Here is a 17,644-nt window from a genome sequence, read left to right as displayed (position 1 = left end):
CAGCAGGAACTCGCCATCTTTTCTCACCTGCAGAAAATAAGTTTAGGAAAATAAACAACTTAAGAAGAAAAAAAATCAACCACCCAGAGACGGCTGAGAGGTTTAATGATTGCCTGCAAAGCAGCACCCTTTCACGGCATCTTTAAGACTAATTTTCATAATTACTTACTGATTGAAACTGGGACTTGCAACAGGGTAAGCTCATTTCCATATTAATATTAAGTAATGATTAACACAGCTCAGGACCCAAGCTCAATATGTGAAAGCATGGACTAAGTGGAAATAAAGATATTTAACCCATAAGGGTAAATTTGCTACTTGTTTCTCAAATGATTTTCCGTTCATTAACTGGCATACAACAAACTTACTGACATTGGCTCCATGATAGCTCACAAAAGGAATTCTGGCCGTTCCCGGGGCCCCAGCAGACACAAAACCTCCTCAGACTTGACTCCCTACCTCCCATTTTTCTCTCCCTGACCTCCTCCAATCTGATGGCTTCAACACCAGAGAGCAATAGTTAACCAGATCAGCTAAGAATAAATGATTTTTATTGTTCTGCTCAAGTGCCTACAAACCACTAAGCACTGCTATGCTTTAACAAACTCCCACTGGGGGTGGGGGAGCCCAGCTAGATACACTAATTTTCACCTCGAGAACAAAATGTCTTCATCTGGGAGCATGGTATCACATGGGACAGCATGCCATCCTTTGAAAAAGAGAAAAGTCCTTTCAACTTTTTTCTTTATTTTATCACACCAGCTATGGTGTCCATGCTATAATCCTTTAAAACAAAAATTCCTAAACATTGTCACACAAGCCAGAATAACGACATAAATGTTAGTGATTTTTTATCGCTTTGATAGCTATTTTTGGTGCCCTTCCTCCTTAAAAGTCCTTTGACAAGTGGCTAAGCAAAGATGCAACAATATGGTGGTGGTTTGAAGCCCCTTGTAACAACTAACAAGTTAGTTGTTATTTACTGACAGGGATCAGGAACAATATGGTGGTGGTTTGAAGCCCCTTGTAACTGACAAGTTAGTTGTTATTTACTGACAAGGATCAGACATGAACACAGGAATTGGAAATGGTGCTTACATTCTTATTGTCTACATATGTGGTTTTGTTTTAAATCACTTAAGTTTAAAGTAAAATCCAATTTTCTCATTCTTCTTTACAAAATGGAATCCATCTGAGAGTTAATGAATGCTGTCAGCTATTCCGTCTTATAGGAAATGCGTAATTACTCTCCTGGCTCTAATAAGGCACCATATCCAGAACTTGATCCCAAGTGGTTAACCCCAGGGGAACAGTCTCCTAACTATTCATTTCCACCTGCCTGGGGTTCAGTAGCATCTTTCAGACAATCCTTTGACTATTTGGTTCAGCAAATCTAATTATGACCTTCCCATGCCAAAATATGTCTCCAAGATTATATCATGTCCCTGGGATTCCATAAGTGAAGTTACAAAGCTTTATTCAATTTTCCTTATGCGAACAAAAATCCAATCATTCCTATGTCAAAAGTTCATTTACATTTATTTAGTAAAATCATAGCTGGTATTCAAATCCTTGCTTGAGCATTTAAAAAGAAAGGAAAAAACGATTTATACTCTATGAACTATTTATCGTCTGTTCATTCACTCACAGGGATCAAAAACAATCAAATCAGTATCAAAAATTAAATACATAATTATTTTCTTATTTGCTGGAGGAAACCTTCTCATTCATTATACATGTTTATTTTACCCATTTATTGCTCCACCATCTATACCGACTCCACAATACCAAAGTTATATTCCAGTAGAATACATCAGAAACAAAAAAGTCAAGAAAACTCTTGTTCAATTGTAATTAGAAACACAAAGATGATGTAAAAGAGTCTCAAAGTGATCGAGAAGAATCACAGATGAAAGAGAAGTTTATCACCAAACTAGTGGAGCTGGGAGTAAGTGTGAGAAAATAACTTAGTGACCATCATATATCGGTGTGGGGAGGGAAGGGGGCAAATTGTTCCCTGACAAGAGCTAAAGAAGTAAAACAAAATGCAAATTCCTAATATATGCAAAAAATGTAAAAGAAAATTCTTGGGGAAAGAGAAAATTACAAATTGTAAAAGCCATAGTTAATGAAGAAAATGTGATTTTAGAACATACTTGTGAAAAGAGAGAATAAAGACACCCAGTGCTGTCTTGATAATGAACAGTAAGCCACATACAGCTGAAAATGTCAAATCCAAAGGAAAATACCTGAACTTCACCTTTAAAGAGCTGGCCCATGAGCACTTAGAGAAAGTGTAGAGATCAGGAAGTAGCAGGGATTGTCCCAGAACAATAGACAGTAGACTACCCTTACTTCCTTTTTGAATACTGTTCTGAGTCTTACTCATGGAAGTGATAATAGGGTATTTAGTGAGTCTATCCTGACATCTCATTAGACCAGGGGTCCAGGCCTCTGCACCAACAGATTTTACTCTCCATTGCTATGTTTATCTCCTACCTGTTTGAGTTGATTGTATCTAGACCAATCTAACTTGTATGTGGTCCAACATAGACCACATCAAACATCTGCTGGAATTTTGAGTCAGCTTCTATGACCATACCTCACATCCTTGACTTCTCTGATCTCTGCCAAATGTAAATTCCTACCTATGGATTCCCAAACTCTCTTCCCCACCTTGTTCTCCTTGGCAGCCACCTTTTTCTGCTCCCTGCCCCTTAAAGCTTTCAACTGTACCTTCTGGCAATTCATTTCCAAGTAAAACAGTCTTTCAGCATCCATAGCTCTTTTCAGAATCTAACTTTCTTACTTAAATTGAAATCAATTGCTCAGTGGTTAGAGTGTTGGCTAACAGCTGACAGTTGCAGGCTCAATCCCAGCCCTGGGTTGGGCATGTTGGGGAGGCAACCAGTCTATGTGTCTCTCTCACATCAATGTTTCTCTCTGTGTGTGTTCACCCCCTCACACCCCTGCTTTCCATTCTCTCTAGGAATCAATGGAAAAAATTTCAAAATTTCCTCGCGTGAGGATTAACAAAAAAAAAAAAAAAAATTAAAATCAGGCTCTCTCTTAGAGTACTGCTTCTTCCCTGCTGATGCCAATGACCTGCTCTTCCCAATCCTAAACAATGGTGATATATTCACTGGGCCATAAGTGATAGAACCCCAGAACCCCAAGAAATTAATGGCTTTAGAAGATAAAACAATATATTTCTCTCTCACATAAGATATATCTAGAGGTAAGCTTCACATCAGAAAGAACCAGGTTATTTCATATCTTACTGTTCCAGCACCCTGAACAATAGCTTTTGCCTCAGAGTACAAGAGGGCTGTTATTTCACAAGAGAGCATAAGCACATTACAGTCAGCCAGAACACAGAAGGCCCTTTTCTCCCTAAGGAAGCTTCGTGTCAGTTATAAACACCACCTCCATTTATAGTCTATTGGTCAGAACTTGGTCATATGACCACACATGGCCTCTTCCTCCTCCCTCTCCTTCTCCTTCTCCCTCTCCCTCAAAATTCATGATTATGTTGTCAAGGACAAAGAGATAGGGGCGTCATCTCACAATCTCTGCTTTAGATGTAACTCTTTGATTCTAGGGCCACTTTCAGAACTGTTTGCCTGTCCTGGTTTATAGAAATTGCTTAGTCACTTCAACATTCTCAATGATACCTGGCTCATGGTCTTCATGACATCCAAAGTCCTCCTGTCATCTAAGATGATGCTTATGTACATATACTAATAGATAGCTTACTCAGCACCCTACCATCACAACTATTTGACTTCCTCAATGCCAACACTTTCACCTTCCCTCCAACTCTGCTATCCCCTGTCCCATCCAAATACTTGATCTTTGACATCTTAAACTCAACCCCCGACCCCACTATCCCAATTTCCTATCATTCCAGCTTTCTTAATTTCCTATTCTCTCAAACATGAAGACTAATAGTCAGTCCCCTGAGAGCCACACTTTCCCCAATCTGTCGGGCTTTCTCTATCTCCCTCAATAAATCTCCCTCTCCCCCTCCCCTTCCCCCTCCCCCTTCCTCTCCCCCTCCCTCTCCTTCTCCCTCATTCTTTCCTTCCCTTCACCAATCTGGACTCCATAGTTTTCACATGAACTATCAACCTACCTTCCCAGCAAAGTTCTATCCTGAATCAATTATTTCCAAAACAATAATCCTCAAAATTGGCTTAAAATTGTCACATAGGATTAAAATGTCCTTTTGTACCATCCCCCCTCTACTAGATTATGACCTCTGCCTTCTCTATATTTCAGTTGCAGAAGTGGCACAGTATGTGATTCACAGGAGTCCCCTGGTAAATGTTAATTAATTATGGGTAGAGTAATGGACAGATAAATGACTTGATGATAAGAAAAATATATACTGGGATATAGTAAACATAGATAGATTTATAGTCAGTTAGAGAAACAAAGATGCCAATTATAATGAAAATAAGCCAAAGGTAAGCTCATGAAGGGCATAGTTCAAACTTTTATCCTTGGACTTGTTCTGCTCAAAATGAATGAGGACATAGTTAGCAAAAACAAGATCCAAAGGCTCTTGATAGGCTAGAATTAATCAATTATATATATGTACTAAAGGCCCAGTGCACAAAATTCATGAAGCGGGGGAGGGTGTCCCTCTGCCCAGCCTGCACCCTCTCCAATCTGGGACCCCTCAGGGGATGTCCGACTGCCAGGCCTAAACCGGCAGTCAGACATCCCTCTCACAATCTGGGACCACTGGCTCCTAACTGCTCACCTGCCTGCCTGCCTGATTGCCCCTAACTGGCCCCCCTGCCAGCCTGATCACCCCTAACCATCTCTGCCTGCCAGCCTGATAGCCCCTAACCACCTCTGCCCGCCGGCCTGATTGCCTCTAATTGCTCCCCCTGCCGGCCTGCTCGCCCCCAACTGCCCTCCTTGCCGGCCTGATCACCCCTAACCCCCTGCCAGCCTCATCTTGCCCCTAACTGCCTCTGCTTTGGCCCTCACCACCATGGCTTTGTATGAAAGGAAGTCGGACATCCCTGAAGATGGCCGGTTGACCTGGTCTAATTAGCATATTATGCTTTTATTAGTATATATATGTAGTATATATTCTGTATGTTTGGTTTTTTTGTGTGTTTAAATAAGGACAAATGTAAACCTTCATTTCATTTAGGTCCTTTCCTTAGATCCAAAACCCCAACTTCACAGATGCAGAGATAAAATAAAATAGACAAAATTATAATGCAAAGCTGTCTGAATGAAGAGTTCTCCCAAAGCTAATTCTACTTCATCGTATCTTACAGACATCAGGCATCAGGAGATGAATCCTGATTCTGTGTGCAATCACACTTCAAGACTGTGCTTAATGCAGGGCACCCAGATATTTTCAGAATAATATGGACCAACCAGAACATATTCAAAGAAAAGCAACCTCACAAAACTCATGAAAAAGGCCTGTATCTTAATCTATGCATTTGTTCCCATGCTTACCACACTGATGTTGCCCAATGCTATAATTTTACAGCCTCAGAGTTTCAAAATGATCAATGACTGTCATATAATAGGCACTTAGTAAAGATCAGCTAAATAATTAAATGAGTAAAGACAAGCTCTTATTGCTTTGTATCAAGTTTTAAAGATTTAATGCCCCTTCATTTGCTTTACATAACCAATATCTTTGGGTCCCAGTTTGAGTTATGTCCCCAATGGTCTGAGATTAGTTTTTTAATAAATAGGGTATTCTTTCAAAATAACTAAAAGATTTGTATAGTATCTCCATTTATGGCTTATATGTGGAATTTTGTTAAATCTGGTTAATATAAACAATCTTGTTTGAAGAAGCTACTAGTAAGAGTACTGACAATACCAATAAAGATTATTTCCACTCCTAACATTCTGTGAATACTTTTGATCTCTGGCTTGAGCCAAAAGAAAAGAAGTCTAAAATGGAGAGGAATCATCCAGAAAGATTAATTTATTCATATTATTTAAGTGCATGTTGATTTCATTTTGCTTGTAATTCTAGGAAAACAAGTCCATCTCCTAAAAAGTCTATCTAATTGCATGTGAGTCTATGTTATGTTAATACCTTAGGGCAGAGATGGCGAACCTATGACACACATGTCAGAGGTGACACGCGAACTCATTTTTTTGGTTGATTTTTCTTTGTTAAATGGCATTTAAATATATAAAATAAATATCAAAAATATAAATCTTTGCTTTACTATGGTTGCAATTATCGAAAAATTTCTATATGTGACACGGCACCACAGTTAAGTTAGGATTTTTCAAAATGCTGACACGCTCGAGCTCAAAAGGTTCGCCATCACTGCCTTAGGGTATACTAATGCCTCTCGAAGGGTGAATTCATATATCTCTGAAATAGAGTCCTTTATCATGCTGACACGCTCGCTATTATCATTAATTCAACATCTTGCAATGACACAAAGTCCTCACCACACTGGAACAATGGGAGTGTATGCAGAGAGAGCCACAAATTCCCTGACCCCTCTAATATGCAAATCAAGGCAGAGTCATGAATTTGGGGTTCCCAGAATAGGTCATCTCCATCCCCATCACACACTTCAGTGCATATTGCAGAGAAAGGATGTGGGGTAGGATCTGAGCACGAAGGGCTGGGATTTCTACCACAGCTTTGAAAAATAAGTGCAGCTGGCTGCAGCGGTGGAGTTATATACTCACCCATCCAGCCTCTGCACAATTATGGGATTTTGATTTTTTAAATGGATTTGCTTTTTTATTGAACCACTTAAAATTTCTGAAATACATATTTTAATAATCTCACAACAACTAAAACTAACCAAATGAAAAATCAGGAGTTGTTAATAGACAGCATGAGTCAGTAATGTACTTCCTCTACTTATTCAAAATGATGCTTTCCTTAAATTTTCTAGCACATCTATTGAAACACAATATATCCAAACCATAAATGTAGTGTGGATGATCGCCCAGAAAAACATGAACATCAGATTGACGTATTTTAATTATCTTATAGATCATTTGTTAATATTTAGTATAAAAAATGGTAGGCATTACTAGACCAAAGAGATTAGCTATAATAGAGGATTGACAATATGTCATCAATCTTCCCTGTATAGACACATTTAACCCCAGCACTTCCCATGGTATCCAGACACAGCTTCACCATTCCACCAGCTTGAAATCAACCCCTTTCAAACTTAATTTAAATATATATATATATATATATATACAACTGAAGGTGAACTAATTGCCTAGAATGTTCTCTATCCATGTTTGCTATGCTACATGCCTAATAATGACCTAAGTATTAAAAATAACATCCATACAATCTTGAACATGTGTACAAATGCACTTATAATATGACAGGCACTATATGGCATGCTTTACATGTCTTCCACCTTTTTAAAAATATTTTTTATTGATTTCAGAGACAAAGGGAGAGGGAGAGAGATATGGAAACATCAATTATGAGAATCATTGAATGGCTGCCTTCTGCACGTCCCACACTAGGGATTGAGCCCGCAACCCAGGCATGTGCCCTGATGGGGAATGAAACCATGGCCTCTTGGTTCATAGGGCAATGCTCAACCTCTGAGCCACCAGGCCAGGCATGTTCTATCTTTTGATCCTCACTATGTTAGATACTGTTATCACCATTTTAAGGGGAGGAAACTGAGCCTTTGGGAGGTTAAATCGCTCCTCTAAAGATGCCCAGGAAGTATGTGGAAGGTCTGTTCAGTTCTCACTTCTAAAACTGTGCTCTTAGCCACTGCACTGTAGTATCTCCCCTGTTCCTCTCAATTATGGAATACAACTAGTTACATATAACAGAAGAATTGCATACTCTTTGCCCTGGTGTCTTGGCCCTGACAAAGTTAATGACTACTGTGAAAATTCCTTAAACTCTCGACTCCACACTGTTTAACCATTGCACATGGTCCTAACACTAAACACTGAATATTCCATTTAAATATTATTAATATTCTTGTATGTAACTGTCCCAAATGGATACTGCTTAGAATTTCTTCACTAGCAGATAAACTGTAAGAGGGATGTCAGGGTGGTAGAGCTGTACATGGTGATCCTAGGCTGTAGGAAGTGGAATGGGGTCACCAGCAAGAAGCAAGAGAGAGGGCAATGTGTCCAGGATTTGCTCCTGGGCATTAGAATTTCCAAGTAACCAGTGGCCCAAAGAACAAATTATCAAGCCAAAAGGACAGCATGCTCACATAATTAAACTTTGAAGCTAAAAGACCAACTTTAGACCAAAGAATGTTTATTATATTAATTTATCTGTTCATATTTTACTCCCCCTGCTAGGATAACCACATTCTTAGATGTTATCATGTAGCTGCCTATAATGAACACAGACCACAAGTAATTAGAAAAATATCCCCAAACAACCTTGGTCCTAAGCATTCCAAAGAAATCTTCTGAAAGATATATGATTAGTCTGTTTTCTAGATGTCTCAGAAGGTTCTAGAACAGCCATGGGCAAACTACGGCCCGGGGGCCGGATCCGGCCCGTTTTAAATGAATAAAACTAAAAAAAAAAAAAAAAAAGACCGTATACTTTTATGTAATGATGTTTACTTTGAATTTATATTAGTGCACACAAACACTCCATCCATGCTTTTGTTCCGGCCCTCCGGTCCAGTTTAAGAACCCATTGTGGCCCTCGAGTCAAAAAGTTTGCCCACCCCTGTTCTAGAAGCTACCCACCATCACAGAGATGCATGAACCTGGAAGACAGGTGAAATGTAACAGAAATGTAACAATTCAGAGTATGGTTTAGTGGGTGAGCAAGCCCCCCCACCCCCCAGCAATGCTCTCCACAGGTGTGGGGACTTACACAACAAATCCACAATCTGTGTCAGAGAAGTATATTATAACTCTTAAAGAATAGTATACCCATAACTGATTTCTCCTTTCCTTATGCACCTACAAACCGAACATAGAGTAACAGATGCAGAAGAAAAGGAAACCATCAATTAACTATTTTCTTTGACTAAACTTAGTCATTATAGACGACACTTAACTGTGCTTTTGCTCTTATTTTTGGTATCTTTTTTGTCAGATGGGAGAAGAATAAGTTGCACACCAGAGCAGCATTCAGGAAGTGTGCTTTTAAGAGATTGTTACAAATATATTAATGATTTTCAATATTGAAATCAGACACTATGATATATTTCTATGTTTCCTCTTAGGAGATATAAAATTCATACATATTCATTTATTTTTGAAGTCTGAATATCCAGGACCTTAGAATGTGACTATATTTGGAAATAGGACCTTTAAAGAGGTAATCACATTAAAATGAGCTCACTAGTGAGGGTCCTAATCCAATATGATTGGTGTCCTTTTAAGAAGAGGAGTTGGACACAGAGAAGATAATGTGGAGACACAGTGAGAAGGAAGCCATCTATAATCCAAGCAGAGAGACCTCAGGGAAAACAGCCCTACTGACACCTTGATCTTGAACATCTAGCCTCCAGAACTTTGAGAAAAAAAGTTTCTGTTCTTTAGGCCACCCGGTCTGTGGTACTTTCTTATGGCAGCCTTCGCAAACTAATGCATTTCTCCAAATAAAAAGCAAGGCCGTCCTGTTTCATCTGATACCTTCCTTAAGACAGTGCGCCTTATCCCAGCTCTGAAAGGAGGCCAGCCTTGATCAGAGATGACACTCTGGACTCAGACTGAGAAAAAGGAGGGAGAGGACGAAGCGCTCGATTTCAAATGTACCACTTGGTGATACCTTGAAACTCATGGGAGCACCAGAGGTCATTTCCTGTGGCTCCTGTCCCCTCCTGTGTCTGCAGGAGCAGAGTGGGGACTGGGGAGGTGAGGGCTGTGCAGGAAAAAGGTAATATTCACAAACCCCGAACCAACCGGCTTTCTCCTTGCTTTTTCATCAGGGAGAGAACGGATGGTCCCTTTGTAAGAAAAAATTGGCTGTGTTCCGCCCTGATAAAAACCCTTCACTTAAGGTGCATCCAAGCATTGAGAAGACCCAGGCCCTCTGCCGAGAGCAGCTTCCTGGCAATGTCATGATTTTGATGGAGCTGTTTTTAATGGACCTTTCTCCTGCTGCCTGCATTAACCCAGAGGTACTGATAGCCTAGCTTCCTTTTTCAGATCATTCCAGTCCTCGCTGACTAACCTTCTGAATAGGACTACCTTCCTATCCTCTCCCAGTAGTCTTTCCTCATTTTTCTTCCATATTAGTGATAGAAACATTGGAGATAGAACAATGCTTCAACTCAGCCAAAAAAGTAAGAACAGTTACCTTAATATAGGAGTTACTAGAGGAGTTCCTTCCTCTCCTCTCTGCTTTAGCAATACTCAGCATCGAATCCCTCCTTAGGTTCTACAATTTTCTAATTACCCCCCCCACAAAAAAAAAAGCTAATTCTAAAAGAGAACTAACCCCCCGACAGATATACTTCCATTGTTGGCACATTCTAAATACTTCTGAACATAACCGGTTTTTAAGCCAGTTGCCTATAGTTAAGAAACTATTTTATCTGCCCTATTTTTACACAAGAGAACTTGTCAATAAACCCACTCAACTTCCTAATGTCCTTCAACATGAAGGACAACCTGAGTATCAAAAAGAGTAATGGCCATAATTGCTGTAATGTATTAAGTAAACAAAAACCCATGAGTCTGCAGCAATGCTCAGAAAATGGGTGAGTGAGGAAAATTCTTACAGAAAAATGCCAGCAGCTCAACATAGAAGCGATGAAAGAATTACAACATCTCCATTCTGCAACTCCAGTGTAATAGCTGATTCAGGGAGGGGCCAAATGAAGCATAAAACTTGGTTGAAAAGTTGCTGGGAAATAGCACTTTGCCAGAAATCACCCCACAAATCCTCACTGACTGCAAAGGAAAACTATCTTGTACAAGGGAGAGATCTGGCAGTCATCAGCTCTGCAGTAGTACTGAGACAGCGGGATATTATGTGACATGAAATTCACAGCGTAACCTATGAAGTAGTTGGGGCAAAAACGGTTGCTATTGCCTGAATGTGTGTGTGTCCCCAAAATTCACAGGTTGAAATCCTACCCCAAGGTATTAGGTATTAGGAGGTGGGGACTTTGAGAAGTGATTAGGTCATGAGGGTGAAGCCCTCATAAATGGGATTATTGCCTTTTAAGAGACCCCACCGAGCTCCCTAGTCCCTGGGTCATATGAGGCTGCAAGGAGAAGTCTTCCCTCAGAAAAGGGCCCTCACCCAACCATGTTGCAACCCTGATCTCTGACTTCCAGCCTCCAGAACCGTGGGAAATAAATTTCAGTTGTCTATAAAACAGTCTATGGTACATTGTTATATAGCAGCCTGAATGAACCAAGATGATATTCAACCTGATTCTACTCACACTTCTAAACCTAACTTCCAGTTTACAGGAAATACACAAAAGAGAATAAGTCAATGACTCATGAGGAAATGATCAAGAAACACAGAATATGGGAAAAGGTCTCCAAGACAACTAGCCCAGACTCTGCAAAACAATAAAGAGAAGGTATGGAGGACCAGTTCAACTAGGAGACAGAGCAACCAAATGCAATAGGTGAACCTTGATTGGATCCTAATGTTGGAAAAACCTACGAGGAAAAATTGAAACTACTGGATATTAGGTCACAGAACAATAATTTTTAATTTTCTTAGGTATAATATTATAGTAATAACGGGAAAATGTCCTTACTCAGGGGCGAAATGCTCTGAGGTCTGAAATGTGAGGGAGAGAGAATAGCAGATAGAGCAAAATGCCCGTTGTCCGCTGTGCAGTGTACCGGCATGGTATGCATAAATTCCTAACTTTTACAATAGGGCCCGACTGTCCCATTTTATTCCCATTCAAGGGTACTTCGTCCAGTGTCTCCAAACTCAAACCTGGAGATGCGGGTTTCTGCACTGGCTTCGTTACCTGCAGCAGGAACATCTGTTCAGGGTGGCACTGGGTTTCCTTTATGAAGTCATACCAGGAGCAACCAGGCGGGCAGAGAAAGCTGTTCTACACCCTGAATTCCTCATTTCCTATGGGCAATGAGGTAGAAAGGGAGGTCTGAATTATGGCTATTCCCAGGAGGTTCAGCTGACAAGGTTTTCCAGCTGCCTAACTCCATGGTATTTATTAACCATGCAATGGAGTCCAGCCAACCTGGGCCCTCTGCCGGCACAAGGAAAGTCCCAGATAATGATGATACCGTTGTAATTAACTAGTTATGAATAATAGGAAAGGACCAAATGGAAGGCCAGATATTGCAGGCATGTCATTTAGGCAGCTTCACCAGGAAGCTACAACCTTACCCTCTCCCGGGGCCCAACAAAGGGAAGATAGACGTATGCCCAGTAACACTGGGAGACTAGCCAAGTTGTTTGCTGTCAATCACACCCAGGGATGGAGATGGTTGGCCAGAATGGGCATGGCTCCTGCAAGCACAGCAATTTGGGATACTTAATTCCCTGAACAAAGAAGTTTGCCTTCTTGTGCTTTTGGTTCCTCTTGGCAGGCGTGGCTCATGGCTCCCACCTGGCTTCCTGGCACTCTCCCGTGTGGCCCAGGGCCGTGGGGACCCTCACACACAGTGGACCAATGGACTGCAGCTAGCCTGATGCTGTACTGGACCAAGCTCCAACATAGAACGGAAACTCTGGACTCTGGCTCTGCTTCCAGCTTTACTGAGACCGGAGCGACACTTCTTCTACGACTGGACCAAGGGAAATGGGACTTTGGAAACCCAGGAATGTAATTCTATGAAAATAAAGTTCTCTACCATATCTCATCCTCCCGTGGGGTCCTCTGGAAATGCTTATTCCAGAAGTACCCCAAGAACCCCACTACCACCAATAACAATTTCAAAGAAGAGCCCTGACAAGCCCAGTTTGTGAGTACTTACTATGTGCCAGAACACCATTCCAAGTGCCTCACATGCACCATAACGTATGGCTTTCCAGACATAATCCATCTCTACCACATTAAGTTCTACACTAAAGTACTGACTGAAACACTCGCTGTAACGAAAGGCTAAAAGGTCATTTGCAATATGATTCGCATTCAGAAGGCTAAGTTGTCATTGCTTCAAAAAATGGGAATTGGTATTGGAGAAGGGGGGAGATTCACTGTTTCTCTCCGAAAAACCATTAATGCAAAATATCAAATTCTTGCATGTCTAGGCATCCATAACCATTTATCATGAGAAAGAATGTATCACAATCAAAATCGCAGCTTGCCGCCAGCTGTCTACCATGGCAATCAAAGCAAGAGAAGCAAAGATATATTACCTCTATCCAGTTGAGCCTCTCGGGCCATGCTAATCAGCTGCTGCTGTTGCTCACAGCTCTTTACACGTTAGTGTTAGAAGAGTCAAAAGACTAGAGCAGATGTTTGCCTCCCCAAAGTTACCGCAGGGAGTTATTAAGGGGGAAATTAAGCTTCAAATGTCCCGTGGGGATGGAATTAAGGGGAAAGGGACCTTCCAACAACAAGGAAGATGGGCAGGCATTCGAATCTTGGAGAACAGCAGCTGAATTACATGAGCGTGTACAAAAAAGAAGAGTGGCAAACCATTCAGCAAGTGACTCCGGTAGTTAACTACATAGTAACTACATAGAAGAAAGCAATTTTTATTAGTAAACTAGAAAGGCTACACTGGCATATCATGCAGCATTTGTAATTAAAAGGCAACAGAATATGCCAGACTAAAATCTGACTGTCGGAGTTCCAGACATGTTACCTGAAAACCTTTGGTGTGCTGATTATTTTGGGCTGTAGGTACTTGAAAAACAACAAATTCTGGGAGAGGCTGTCTCTGAATTCCCCTATCTGCTGAAAGACAGATCCTCCCAAAGGAACTCAACTGTCATGAATCCCTTCCCCATGAGTTTCATCAACCAGGGAAGACTGACATGTCACAGGACAGGAGACTAGCACCACTCCCAGAAAAACTGTCACAAACTATCATACCTCCCATCTATTCTTCAAGGGTCTGTCCATTTTCCCCCAAAATCATTTACTTTTCCCTACGAGGCCTACATCCCTTCTTCCTGTCCCCTATTAAGATGGTATTTAAGCCTGAATTTCAACCACCCCAGGAAGCTACACATTTTCCCTAGGTATCTCTCATGTATACATGAAGTACACATTAACAACTGCTTGTTTTTCTCTTGTTCATCTGTCTTTTCTTACAGGGGTCTTAACCAAGAAGAGTTAAGGAAAAAATATTTTTCCTTCAATACAATGAAGGAATATGACTGCAGGCAACAACATGGATGAAATCTCACATGTTGACTTAAAGAAGCCAGACACTAAACAGTGCATACTATGACTATATAAAAAAAATTTTGTATAATTTATTAAAAATTTTTAATTTAAAAAGTTTTAAATATATTTAAAATGTATATAAAATTCAAATTAAGCAAAAACAACCAGTGCTGTTAGAATTCAGAATAATAGTTACTTTTGGAGATAGAGAGAGCAACTACAACAAGGATTGTCTCCAGGTGATGCCAGTGCTGGTTACACAGGTATGTTCAGTGTATGGAAATTCATTTGCAATCTTCTACATGTATGTAATACTTCCATAAAAGTTTAATTTAAAATATGAAGGTAATTTAATACTTCTACACCAAGAGATCTCTAACTTCTACATTGGAAACTACTTCAGAAATGGCGGTGTTATATAAGAAAATGAAGGCTCGAGGCAATTAGGAGCCAACATCTATGTCTATATGTAAAGTAAAATTAGACACGGTCCCTGCAATAGCATACAAATAACTCTGCAGGCATTAGCAAGAATTGCTGGGGGGAAGTAATTACCAAGGCCTTTGATCTCCTAGTATGTCTTCTATCTGGGATCTCAAAGGGGCCAGGAAACAAATGAGGCCCAGTAGTGCTCTGACTGGCACCCATGTCTTCATCTGTTTACAGCACCAGGGCCAGATCCTGCACCTTTGCATGGGAAGAAGAGCTAAATTCAGGAGAGGGTCTATCAGGGGTGGGCAATCTATGGCCCGTTTGAAATGAATAAAACTAAAAAAAAAAAAAAAAAAAAGACCGTACCCTTTTATGTAATGATGTTTACTTTGAATTTATATTAGTTCACACAAACACTCCATCCATGCTTTTGTTCCGGCCCTCCGGCCCCGTTTAAGAACCCATTGTGGCCCTCGAGTCAAAAAGTTTGCCCACCCCTGGCTAGGTGCTACAGTGTCCTGAAATTAACATCATGATTAAATCAAGACTGCAGGTAAGTCAACTTCTATCTGGTCTTTGTAAGCAGGATCCCAGTCATAGAGCAACTTTACCTGTCTCGGGTTGGCATTTTTCCTCATATACTGGATTCTTAAAAAGGAAGGAAGAACAGAGAACTTAAAAGAAATAGCACCCCCTGTTGCTTCAGAACACCTGATTCTATCTGACCTTCTTGCCTACTGTTACGGGTTGAATTGTGTCCCCAGAATTTACATGTTGAAGTCCTAACCCCCAGTACCTCAGAATGTGACCTTACTTAGCAACAGCATCATTGCAGAGGCAATTAGTTAAGATGAGGTCATACTGGGGTAGGCTGGGCACCTAAACCAACATGGCTGGTATCCTTATAAACAGGGAATACGTGCACACCCACAGAAGAACCGCTGTGAAGACTAGAGTTATGCTGCCACAAGCCAAAGAAGTCCAGCAGCTGGGAGAGAGCCGGGAACACATCCTTCCTTAGCGTCTTCAAGGAACAGGGCCTGCCCCAAGTTTAGCAAATACTCTTCTGTTGTTTAAGCCACTCAGTTTGTGTTACTGTGTTCTGGCAGCCCTAGCAAACTAGCTCCTTCACACAGCCCAGGCCTGGCAGTGTTGGTCAACAAGGCAGTCCTAGTCTCATCTTGGAGATGAAATAACAAATACAGAAAAATAAAGCAGACTGCTTTACGTCCCAGAACAGGGGACATGAACCGAGATTAGAATTCAAGAATCAATAAAAAGTGGGCTGCAAAAAGCTGTGAGAGGTAAAAGCATCAACGAAACAGCCAGCTCTCTCCCCTGGAGGCCTGCTCACTCCTCCATCTGGGATGGCTCCACATGGTTCTATTCAAAGAGAAAGGTGGCTAATGTAGGTCCCCAAAGCTGACTCCAGCACACCTTCCCCCTAGACTGCTAACTCCCACTGCAGGAATGAATTATTTTTCAAAGGCCTGAATCTGCTCAAAAGAATGTGATGACTGAAAATAAGGCAGGAGAAAAAGAGAATGGGAATAGAAATGGCATTTTAATAAGTAATAAGACTTCAAGGGAGGCTCGTGGTTCAGAATCACTTCTGAACTTTAATGTAGAATTAATGTACATAATCTTCCAACAATTTTGGTCCAGCAGAAACTTAGCACAACAGTGTCTATTTCAAAGCAGCCACAGAAAATAAAAATGAACTTCTGGAAGCAATCAGCACTAGGATGGGATTTTGAATTGATCTCCAGTCTGTGCCAGCTATGACTAAGGTCCAAATGATGGCAAACATCAGTAGCATCTACTAGATTAAATTTCAAGATTAGCTTGAGAAATAGGACTAGAGTGAATTTTTATGCAATGGAAGTCTACTCACTTAAGAACTATTAATGGAGTGCCCACCACATACTGGGTACCAGGCCACACACTGAAAGTCAGACCCCGCAGTGAGCAAAGTACATAGGAGCCCTGCCCTCAGGGGGTTTTGAGGGGAGCTCACAACCTCTAGTTCAGAGGTAACTCATGCAGTGATAATACCTGATGGTCTTTAAAGGATAAGATTTTGTCTCAACAATCAAAAAATTTCATTATTGTTCTTCCAAGTTTGAAAATTAGCTGGGCCTCCATGACTCTCATTGAAATTAGTACCAGAGGCTGAGCTTTGGGCTCTTCAGAGGTACAATGTAAGGGAGGGAGGAGTGCTCCCTGAGTGTGTGCACCAACCTCCGAAGCAGACCACCGGGTAGCCTGAGAAAGCCAAAGTCGCTGATTTCCTCCCCAAGGTACCGGGTGACTTCAACACATTGTACTTACAATCCCGGTTGGCAACCCCACATTCAAATCATTGGATTACAGAAAGGAATTGTGCCCGCCAACACACTCAGATGTGATGTGGGCAAAGCAGTTCATGAACAGAGGGGCGGGAGGGAGGCCAGTTCAAAGAAAAATCAGTTATGGCAGGAAACAGGCCTCTGTCCAGGGATGGTGGCACCTTCCCAGGGGCAGGCAGGGGTGCAAAGTGAGGGCAGCATGCCCTGCACCTCCACACATGGGGTTCCTGCAGTCCTTCCAGGACCCTCCTCTGGCCGGGCATGTGGCACTGTGACCTGACATTGTTAGGTCAGCCTACCAGGCAAAGTGATGATGTTGACTGTCACCTTCCTCTGTGAATTCTGTGATTTCCCCTTAACAAAGCCTGCCCTTCCTGCAGCAGCAGGGTTTGCTTCAAGGTGCAACAGCTGGGTTTTAACCCAAAGCTACACCCCTGGGACTTGATGCCCTTCCAACTCCCCTTCTTTCTCAATGACACAAGCTCACTTCCAGGCAAATGACAAACCGCAAGTTAGACACCAGCGTGAATAACTTCAGTTTTTACATTATTAAATTCCCAATTTCTTCACCAAAAAGATGCCCAGCACAAATATATA

This window comes from Myotis davidii, unplaced genomic scaffold (assembly GCF_000327345.1).
Source record: "Myotis davidii unplaced genomic scaffold, ASM32734v1 scaffold110, whole genome shotgun sequence".
NCBI lineage: Eukaryota > Metazoa > Chordata > Mammalia > Chiroptera > Vespertilionidae > Myotis > Myotis davidii.
The sequence above is the reverse complement of the archived record's forward strand: the minus strand, read 5'-3'. Positions refer to the sequence as shown.